An 11,632-nucleotide genomic window follows, 5' to 3' on the forward strand; every position below is an offset into this window, starting at 1 on the left:
CAGGTATTGGTGGTGTAAGTTCACGTGTTCTTCCATTGAGTCAATCAAGGTATTTGTCGGTAAATGCAGATTCTCTCTCTGCCTCCCTGAGCATTATTACAAGGGGTGATCCTTGTAACATAAACCATCCGGTCTGGGCGGAGTACCTGGCTGAGTACTGAAGACCTGTGCTGACCAGCTGGCTGGTGTACTCACAGGTATCTCTGGCAGAGTGTCCTACCCGCCTGCTTCAAGCAAGCTTCAGTTGTACCAGTGCCCAGGAAGAGCGTGGTAACCTGTCGAAGTGGCTATCGCCCAGTAGCACTTACATCTGTATTGATGAAGTGTTTTGAGAGGCTGGTGTTGAAGCATATCAGCTCCTGTCTGAATGGTGATTTGGACGCGCTCCAATTCACCAACCGAAGCAACAGATCTACAGCAGATGCTATCTCATTGGCTCTTCACACAACCCTGGAGCATCTAGGCAGCAAAGATACCTACCTCAATATGCTCTTTATCTATTACAGCTCAGCATTTAATACGTCATCCCCTCTAAACAAATCGGACCTGGGCCTCGATACCTCCTTGCACAATTGGATCTGGATTTCCCCAGTCAGTTCAAGTGTTCAAAAACATCTCCTCCACAATCTTCATCAGCACAGGAGCACCACAGGGATGTGTGCTTAGCCCCCTGCTCTACTCACTTTACACCTATGACTGAGTGGCTAAGTACAGCTCCAATACCATATACAAGTTTGCTGATGACACCACTGTTGTGGGCCGTATCAAAGGTGGTGATGAATCAGCATAGAGGAGGGAGATTGAAAATTTGGCTGAGTGGCATCATAACAACAGCCTCGTACCCAATGTTAATAAGTCCAAGGAACTGATTGTAGACTTCAGGAAAGTGAAAGCAGATGTCCATGAGCCAGTAATCATCGGGGGATCAGAGGTAGAGAGGGTCAGACACTTTAAATTGAGGACCTAGCCTGGACCCATCATATAAATATAATTGCGAAGAAAGCTGACAGCACCTCTACTTCCTTGGGAATCTGTGGAGATTTGGCATGTCATCAAAAATCTTGGCAAACTCCTATAGGTGTGTGATGGAAAGTGTGCTGACTGGCTGCAAAATGGCCTGGTATGGGAACATCAATGCCATTGAGTGGAAAATCCTACAAAATGTAGTGGATTCGGCCCAGTACATCACAGGTAAAACCCTCCCAACCATTGAGTACATCTACATGAAACATTGCCGTAGAAAAGCAGCATCCTTCATCAAAGATCCTCACTACCCAGGCCATGCTCTTTTCTTGCTGCTGCCATCAAGTAGAAGGTACAAGAGCCTCAGTACTTACACCACCAGGTTCAAGGACGGTTACTACCCTCAACCACCAGACTCTTGTACAACAGGGGATAGCTACACTCACTTAAGGATTCTTTTATCTTGTTATTTCATGCTCATTATTTATTGCTAATTATTTATTATCTGCATTTGCACAGTTTGTTTACAGTTTAATGAACTGTCAATGGATGTAATAGAAATATATGTTAAGGTAGGCTCATGCCTCTTAAACAGGACTGTCTTGGATGCAACTTTTATTTAAATGACTGCTTTTATAGGGAAAAAATCTCGGCATATGAGGTAGGCTTTGAACAGCATTGATTTTCGTACATGGTCGCAAGAATATGCGGAACATATGGAAATACTCAAAACATTTGAACTTGCTCTCTTTCTATTTGTATCTGGTGCATCTTGTTTGGAAGTCCAGTAGTGGCATTTGCCCACTGAGAATAGAGTATATGATCTGCTGATTTCTGGTGCTGCATATCTGGTGATGGGCAGGTGTTGGATTAAGTGCTGTGTTCAGCATAAGACTTGAGACACTTGGAAGCTGTTAAATGTGGCAATTAAACGTGAATGTTATTTTTGTTCCCAGACTTTTGAATGGACCTCTTGTGTGCCATGGTGAATTCCTGATCTCTCAATCTATCTCCTTTGGTCATTGCACTTTATTCGTCTACCTGCACTGCACATTCTCTAACTATTTTGCATTGTTTTATACTGCCTTAGTGCACTTGTGTATGAAATAATCTGCCTGGATGGCACGCAAACAAAGTCTTTTTGTTATCTCAATGCACGTGATAATAAGATACCAATTACCGATTTAGTACAGTACTTCTATAGCTATAAGGAGATAGAGTACAAAAGACCAGTAGAATGGACCTGCATAAGTCTGTGCCTACCTTGCCTTCCTGTTTAACCTTCTCTTGACCACCAATTGTATTATTTCATTCTTTTTTTCTGCATTTAATTTGGCACTAATTGCAGTTGCATTATCAATTTGCATTTGTAACAAAGTCTGATACATTTGTTCAACTGATCTAATGACTTTGTCAAAAGTTTAAATTTTCAGAAGTTCATCATTATGATCGGAAAAATTAAAAGTAAACTAAAATGGAAATGAAACTTAGAAATTTTGTAAACTTTAATTCAGTCTCCCAGAGGAAATAGGACAATAATGCATGACTTTCCTACAGAATGGCTACAAGGTAAAGGAAATCAATCAGGTCCTTAAAGGGCTGATGGAAAAACCAGGAAACCGAACAAGAAGGAGGGACCTGTCGCTACCACCTGTCTTCCCTATTTTTCCACGGTTCCTGGAAGGATCATTAGAACCTGTAAGGAAGCTCAAGTCACAGCTTATGCGGGTCAAAGATGACCTGGGACTCAGGTTGGCTGGCATTTACAGGATTCCCTGTGAATGCAGAGCAGTGTATGTTGGCCAGGCGGTTATACTGTGGAAACCTGCATCAAGGAGCACAGGAGGTGTACCCGTTTGTGTTACCCAGAGAAATCGGTGATAGCAGAACACTGCATTCGCAACGGCCATAGGATTGATGTCGGCACAAACTGCTGTGCCACGCCAGTGGCTTTTGAGACCACCTGGTAAAGGAAACCATTGAAATGAAACAAGAGGCAAAGAATTTTAACAAAGGCAAAGTTCTCGCTCTAAGTAAGAACTGGAATTCAATTGTAAACAAAGTGGGAGAGCGGAAACCTGACTGGATAAGGACTAACCAATCAGGAAGGACAGACTGCGGTTTATAAATACCGCTGGACTAGACATGCTCAGACATCCCGCGGGAGTGGGAGGGGTTAGGTATGGAGGAGTATACCGCTCCTCAGCGGTGTGGATAGATGAATCAACATGGTGCCACAGGAGTGGCTGGAAATGTGGAAAGGTATAGACCGTAAAGGAACTTAGGTAAAGAAATGAGAGTCAACGCCTGGCTATAAATATTTTTATTGTAACTAAGTTTTATTCTTGACTGAGGTTCGAGAATCAACGAATGATTTATTGTAAAAATCTTTATTTTGAATAAGAACTGAGAGTCAATGCATGATTTATTGTAAATAACTTTATTTATTGAATAAGGACTCAGAGTCAACTAATGGTTTTTTGTAAATAACTTTATTTTGTAATTTTTCTGATTAAAGTATATTTTTGGGGAAAAAATCAGTTATAATCAATACCTGTATCCGGCTGGAAGCCTGAGTAGAGTTCATTGGTTTAATTCAGTTTTTCACAAAAAGAAAAGAAGCATAAAGTTCTGGAGGTGAGGATTGAACCCAGCTCACTGAAACTGTGGCAGCAGCTCTAATCATCTCCATTATGTCGCTCATTCTATATAAGATTACACACGCCTTGAATACTGTAGTGTAAAGAGTCTGTTGCATTGATATTTAATTCTGTGGTTTTAAATATGGTTGCAGGTTGTTCCCTGTGATAACAATGATTCCACCAATTGGTTCCTTATTAGTTATATTTCTGGTGATGCTTATGCTTGGATGAACGTTTGATCCTCTGCAAGAGAAACTGTTCTAGCTGCCTAGCCCTTGGCATAGCACAGTCATTCAGCATGAAGTCACTCCTTGAAAGGCATCATGTTTTAGAATGGAGTGGGTTAATTGCTTGATAGTTATTATGCAGCTGGAAAACACAGAACATAAACTGGAAATTTACCTACCTGCTACTGCCTTGTCAAATACTAAATTAGAGGACATTTGCATTGTCATTTGATGTTGTGAAAAACTGTAAAGCACTTAATATTGTTTATTAAAGCATTTTATAGAAAAGACTTGAGTGTTTCACACAACTTTAGATTGAATGGAAGCTGATTGTGAAGAACAGAAAATGTATTTTATATTCTTTAGACTTGCCAATTTCAACTGCCTCAACATTCCACAGACCATTCACAACACTACTCTGATGTCAATAGTGTGGAGAGCCTCTCTCATTACAGCATGAATCATAGACTAAATTACTAATGCTAAATTCTGCTGTAATGCCTACGTGATTTAAAAATGTAGTTGTTCATTCTGAAAAGTGTGAGATTCATTACCATTGTCTCAGCTTCATACAGCTGGATATACTGCTTTTAATTCACAATTTTATGTTTGTTTTTCATCTTGAATGTGATTCTGGAACTGTTAGAGCCTGTGATTTGCAGTTTGGAGATTGTCTGGGTGTTTCAGCACTCTGCAGTCTCCGAGGGAATTCCAGGAGGCAGAGGCAGCATGTGAGAACCTCGTAGTGAGAAGATTGTGAGCCGATATTTGACTCTGTTTCATCAATTAAAGCTTCCATTATTTGCTGATTTAAACGGTAAGGGAGATTGAAACGCCGGCTGCCTGCCTTTTTATCGTTGGTGAGATCTCTCTGCTATGGAGAGGGAAGACTGCCTTATCATCACTGGTGACATCACTCTACTACAGAGAGGGAGAATGTTGCCCAGATTTTCTGCGTTTTGGATGTGGACTTGGCCTGTGGACTTTTTTTTCAGTCTTATGGTATTTTTGTATTTGTATTTTGTGTTTTCTTATTTTTGTTTTGTGTGCAGGGGAGGGGGATTTTGGGGTCAACGTGCCTGTTCCATTTTCGTTCATTCATTTTTGTGCAGGGAGGAGTGAATTTGGGGTTGATGACTGCTGTCATTCTTTTCTTTATTAGTTTCTGGGCTATCTGGAGAAGGAGAATTTCAGAGTTTTATACTTTGATAATAAGTGAAACTTTGAACCTTTGAAATCACTTTCTTAAACTCTGGAGTATATTAACCATACAAGTTTTATTGCTAACATGAGAAAATCTGCAAATACAGGAAATCTAAAGCAACACACAAAATGCTGGAGGAACTCAGCAGGTCAGGCAGCATCTATGGCAAAAAGTAAGCAGTTGACATAGCAGTTGGCTGAGATCAGGTGCTTGAGTTTTAAAAAAATAATCCCAGCCCCAAGTCTGTCCAAGTTCTATTAGTGAATCAGGTAGAGTCTTGCAGACATATTTTGGCTCAGCGGTATCAGATCTGCAACAGAGTACTGATCCAATTCCAAACTCCATCACCAGGAATGTTATTTTGGAGCCAGCTCAGTAATTTGTTCTTGCTGTACAAAATAATTTATACACTGCAGAAAATGAGATAAGTGTTTTTTTAACCATCCAATTTTACTGAGAGTTTTAGTGCAGAAAGAAATAATAGTATGATAGAAATATAGAAAACCTACAGCACAATACAGGCCCTTCAGCCCATGAAGCTGTGCTGAACATATCCTTACCTTAGAAATTACCTAGGGTTACCCATAGCCCTCTATTTTTCTGAGCTCCATGTACCTGGCCATGAATCTCTCAAAATAGGGTTTTTTTTTTTGGCTTCTGCTTTGTCTTTCACACTTTAACCTCTGCTCTCACGCCCCCCCCCCCACACACACAATAAAGAGGTGGTTCTGCCTCTCAATCTAAGTATTCAGCTGCTGTCTTTTATTCTTACAGGCACGTCCTCAGCTCACAACTTCTAGCGAAAGTGAAAGCTTGAAAAAAAAGAGGCATATGTATAATAAGTCATACTAAACGTTTCAAATAAAAATGATACAACCAACCATTACATTATTTTTTCTTGGAAATTTCAAATTACAGGAGCTAGCCATTCGTGGAAACAAGAGACTGGACATGCTGGAAATCTGAACTGGAGAAACTCAGCAGCTTCCAAAATGTGAACTGTCCATTTCCCTCCATAGATGCTGCCTGACCTGCTGAGTTTTTCTGGCTTTTTGTGCTGTTCCAGATAGCTATTCTTGCCTTGCCTTGCCTTGCTCCCTCCTCTTGGTTTCAATCCAAATCTACTCTACTTCCAAGTAGAGTTGGCCTAACTGACTTAAATTGAAAAGTTGCTCGGGGTTTCATTTTATAAAAATTGATGAATTTTCAATAAAATTTAACAACCTGTACATTAACTTCACTTCTTCCTGTGTACTTTGCATAGTCTTACTAAGATTTTCTATTTAAGTTCCCAGCTTCTGCAGTATTTTGCTTTTGAAGCATCCGTGTCATGTTTGAACCTTTCGGTATGCAAGTACCAACAAAATAAATGCTTGCTAACCTGCAGGACTTTGGAAAATGGCTCAAAACGCTTGCCAGCCAATGAAGTAATTTTGAATTTGTAATGTGAGAATCATGGCAGCCAATTTCTGAGCAAGCACTTCCACAAAGAATGATGTGATTAAAAACACGTGATCAATCAAAACAATAAGGAAAGCACTCTGCTTTTTTTCTTTTTCAAAACGGTATCTTTAAAGTTCTATGTAGTTAAAATCTTAATGTAAAATATATCTGCAGTACAGTACCTTAACGCAGAGCCCTCTTAATTCTGCAGTGAGACTTAGTGTTCAAATTTCTGATTTGAAACCATGATTTTCTGCTGCACGTTACTACCCACCAAGCCACAGATTGATAGATACAGGAATTTAATCTTATCAATATTACAAGCAGCATTTCAATTTTAAATTGGCAGCTTCATACTCGGAAAAAGAACCCTTGATAAGCATGATTGCAACATATCTCTGATGGGTTAGGTGACCCACAGGGCAATGGAGGTAGAAATTACTCCAGTGCAACAAATATTGCTACATGGTGACCTAGAAACCTCAAAGATTAGCATATTCTGTAGTGCAACATTAGACTGCAACTACCTTAAATTTTAAAGAACATATCTGTGGTTTGTTAAATACTAAGCAACTTATTTTTAAATCTGCAGTGTTTTATGTAATTGATACTTGTTAAGCATGAAGCAGCTCTTAATGGATGGGTTGTACTCTGTACAATGTGTTGCCAGCAAAGTTCACATAACTTGACCCCAATAAAATCATCTGCAGAGTCCACGCTGCGGGCAGCCTGCAGTTAATAAATAGTCAGTTTACGGAACAGTGGATAAATGGACCACTGCAGTGAACACTCGGAGAAGGCAGATGGGCTCTGTGGAAAAGTACAGTAATTGGTTGGCTTGTAACCAGATCTGTAGTGCTATCATCTGCAGCTGGCCATGCAAAATAAAATTAAAAATCACTTTACAAGTGAAATAGCACTTGAGATGGAAGTGTTGTATAGTGTGGAGGGTATGGGTAGGTGATAGGGAAGATGTCCAGCATCCAGCCTTGTAGGAAGTGAGTTTCCTTCTTCCATAGTGGTTCAACTATGAAGTAAACCTTTGCATCTATATTGTACATTTCAGGATATCCAAGATGCTTCCGAATAGATTAATTGCAGTCACTGCTGTAGGAAATGTGGCAGTTAATTTGTGCACAGGGGTGTGATAATGATATTGATTAGTCATGACTTAAATATTGGTCAGAGCATCAGAGAGAACTCCCCTATTGCTCAAAGGATGAGCTGAGGTCTTTGGAAGAGCTAAGAGGTCCTTGGTGTTAGTTGAAAATGCAGCTCCACCAGTGTGACATTTCATCTGTACTACACTGAGAGAAGAGAGGGAAGTCAGTCTAAGTTTTCTGCACAAGCAGGATTTCAAAGGATAACATTCTGACTCAAACCAAAATACTTTGCACTGAGCCAAAACTGGTTGATGCATCTTACTTGTCTACATCTTTCGACATAAAAGGATATGTATAATGTTCCTTACTTCCATAATGTTTAGAGGTCAATTTGCAGGATAGAACATAGAGCACAACAGCATAGTACTGACCTTTCATCCCATGATGTTATGCCAAACTTTTAAACCTAGTCTAAGATCAAACTAACCCTTCCCTCCTATATAACCCTCCATTCCTCTGTCTTCTATGTGGCTATCTAAGAGTTTCTTAAATGTCCCTAATGTATTTGCCTCTATCACCATCAGTCTGTGTTTTAAAAAACTTTTCTGCAACCAGCTTAAAATGATGGCCCCTGCTATTAGCCATTTCCACCTTCGGGACAAGTCTCTGATTATCCACTCGATCTCTGCCTCTGATCAACTCACCTCTTATCCTCCTTCACTCCAAAGAGAAAAGCCCTAGCTCTCCTCTTTAGACATGTTCTCTAATCGAGGCAGCATCCTGGTAAACAACAGGAATTCTGCAGATGCTGGAAATTCAAGCAACACACATAAAAATTGCTGGTGAACGCAGCAGGCCAGGCAGCATCTCTAGGAAGAGGTGCAGTCGACGTTTCAGGCCGAGACCCTTCGTCAGCATTCTGGTAAATCTCCTTTGCACCCCCTCTAAATCTTCTATATCCTTTCTAAAATGAGATGATCAGAACTGAACACAATATTCCAAGTGTGGTCGAACGAGGGCTTTGTAGAGCTGCAATATTAATTCATGGGTCTTAAACTTATTCCCCAAATAACGAAAGCCAAAACTCCACACATGTTCTTAACAACCATATCAACTTGCTCGGCAACGTTCAGGGATCGTTGAACCCCAAGACCCCTCCATTCCTCCACACTGCTAAGAGTGCTGCACTTAATCCTGTATTCTACCTTTAAATTTGACTTAACAAAGTAAATCACTTCACGCTTTTTTTGATTTGGAGTTCTGAGTGGAACTTCATCTGCCATATTTCAGCCCAGCTCTAGATCCTATCAATGTCCTGTTGTAATCTATGACAACCTTCTGCACTATTCACAATTCCAGTAACCCTTGTGTTTCTGTAAACTTACTAACCCACTCTTCCACTTTCTTGTCCAAGTCATTTATAAAAATCACAAAGCATAGCCCTGTGGAACACCACTAGTCATTAACCTCCATGCAGAATATGCTCTCTACAACCATCCAAAACCTTGACGGGCAAGCCAATTCTGAACCTACAAGCCAAATTTCCCTAGATCCCATGGCACTTGACTTTTGTCAGTTTATGACCTCTCAGAGCCTTGTTGACTATCCCTTATCGGACTATGCTTCTCCAAATGCTTGTAAATCTTCTCCAATAATTTGGCCAGAATTGCTGCTCTATAATTCACAGGATTATCAGTGTTCCTTGAACAAAAGAATAACCTTCAGTCTGCTAGTTCTACCCCTGTGGCCGGTAAGGATGCAAAGATTATCGCCAATGGCTCAGCAATCTCTTTCCTTGCTTCTCCTAGTAACCTGGGGTATATCCCATCTATCCCCGGGGACCTATTTATCCTAAAGTTTTTCGAAAGTTCTAGCATCTCCTCTTTCTTCTGATTGACCTATTCTAACATATCAGCCTGTTTTACTGACAAGTTCCTTTGAGAATATGGTTGTGAGCCACCATTTTAAATAGCTAATTTTCCCAATATGAATATGGTCCTGAAGTGCAGTTGGATAGGGATGCTGGGAGTTAGATGCAGCAGCAATGAGGGAATGGTGTTGTATATTTCTGTATCAATATAGTGTGCAGCTTGGAATCAAAATCAGAATTAGGTTTAATATCGCTGGCATATGTTATGAAATTTGTTTTGCAGCAGCTGTACATTGCAATACATGAGGCCCTCTGTTGATCAGGGCCAACCATGGGTGTTGCTGGCTACATGACATGCAAGCCAGGGCAGTACAATATGGAGAGCAAGCTGTTGCCCACGTCGCAGGCTTCCCATCTCCATGCAGCTGGTGAATCGAAAGGAACTACAGAGACCGATATAGTTTGGCACCAGTGGCATAGCAGGAGTTGCCTCTGAGTGTTGAACTCAATTTAGGACTGCCTTAGGGACTTGAGCTCCAAATTTTTCCAAAGCCTTCGCCAAGACTGGGTCTAGCGGCAAGGCAGCGGAGGTTTGAGATTATAGTTTTCCTTCTCCCCAGTGAGCCATGGTTGATGAGCCCCATCTGCCCGAAGTGACTGGTTTTAAGGTGTCAGTAACCCACCTTTGTTCCTTCTCCTGGCAATAGAAATGGTTCTGCCAAGTTAGTAGCTAAGCCACATGTGAAGACCAGGAACTAGACCTGTTTGTTGGATACTGTTTGAGACACACGTCATTGAGAGCATTTAATAGGTAATGGGAGCTTATCCCCACAACCAACCACAGTTATATCAACCTTAATGGACCTTGCAATACATAATAATTTTTTAAACTATAAATTATAGTAAGAAATATATATATATATATCTAAATAAATTAAATTAGTGGTGCATAATGAGAAAAAAAAAGTGAGGTAGTGTACATGGGCTCATTATCCATTCAGATGGAAGGGAAGATGCTGTTCCTAAAACGTGTGTGTGTATGTCTGCCTTCAGGCTCCTGTACCTCTCTGATGGTAGCAATGAGAAGAGGGCATGTCCTGCATGATGGGGAACCTTAGTGACAGATGCCAGCTTTTTGAAGCATCGCCTTTTAAAGATGTCCTTGATGCTGGGCTTGTTTCCCTGCAACATCGAGGGGTGATGGGAGACAGCGATACTCGAAGGGGGTTCCTTATGTCCAGTCTATTCGGCAATTTAATTTTCATTGCATTCATTGCAGAGATATGTTGGAAATGGAAGCAATGTTTTCAGTGCTTTCGTGGTTACCTCAGGATATTCAGCCTTGACTTTGATCCAGAATGCCGGCAGAGATGTTATGTCAAACATACTTTCCAGCCCGCCGTCATTTGCAAGCTCGAGGAGTTCATCTCCTTCCCACACTGACTTGGATGACACTTGCGTAATGACCTCGCGTGTGTTCAAGCTCAACAATGCGCGTGACAGGAAATGAGGAAAGGTGCAGCTGACTCATATCGCCAAATCATATTGTTTCCTCGCGGCCCGGTGGTTGGGGACTGCTGCTATAAGGCACTTGTAAGACTACACTGAGTATTGTGTGCAATTTTGGGCTCCTTATTTTAGAAAGGATATACTGACATTGGAGAGGGTTCAGAGAAGATTCACGATGATTCCAGGAATGAAAGGGTTACCGTATGATGTCCTAAATCTGTCATGTGTCTGCACACAACATCGTCTAAAATTTATCAATATAGTAATTAGGCTGTTTAAACACGGCAGCCTAAAAGTAGGCATTATTGAATATTCACTGTAAGTTTCTTGACATTAAAAATATCGTCTTGATACGCCATTTGGAGCTAAAACAGGAAACCTTTAGACGCAGCAAGTTTAAGAAAATGACTCTCTTTTCACAAATCTATTTCCATTAATTTCAGGCCATTTTTAGAAAGCTAAGAATAGATACCATGAGTAATTGCACAAAAGTGCAGGAAGTTTATATTAATTTCGATAAAGTCAGCAAAATTTAGCCTAGAATGATAACAACAGACCTTCCTTAGTGATACTTATGGCTGCTTATTCTGTCCGATGATCTCACAAGCTTTTTCTACAGATTGTTGTGGTGGTCCGTGTACTCAACTTATGATTTATATAAGGACATTTTA

Source organism: Mobula birostris, chromosome 1, assembly GCF_030028105.1.
Source record: "Mobula birostris isolate sMobBir1 chromosome 1, sMobBir1.hap1, whole genome shotgun sequence".
Classification (NCBI taxonomy): domain Eukaryota; kingdom Metazoa; phylum Chordata; class Chondrichthyes; order Myliobatiformes; family Myliobatidae; genus Mobula; species Mobula birostris.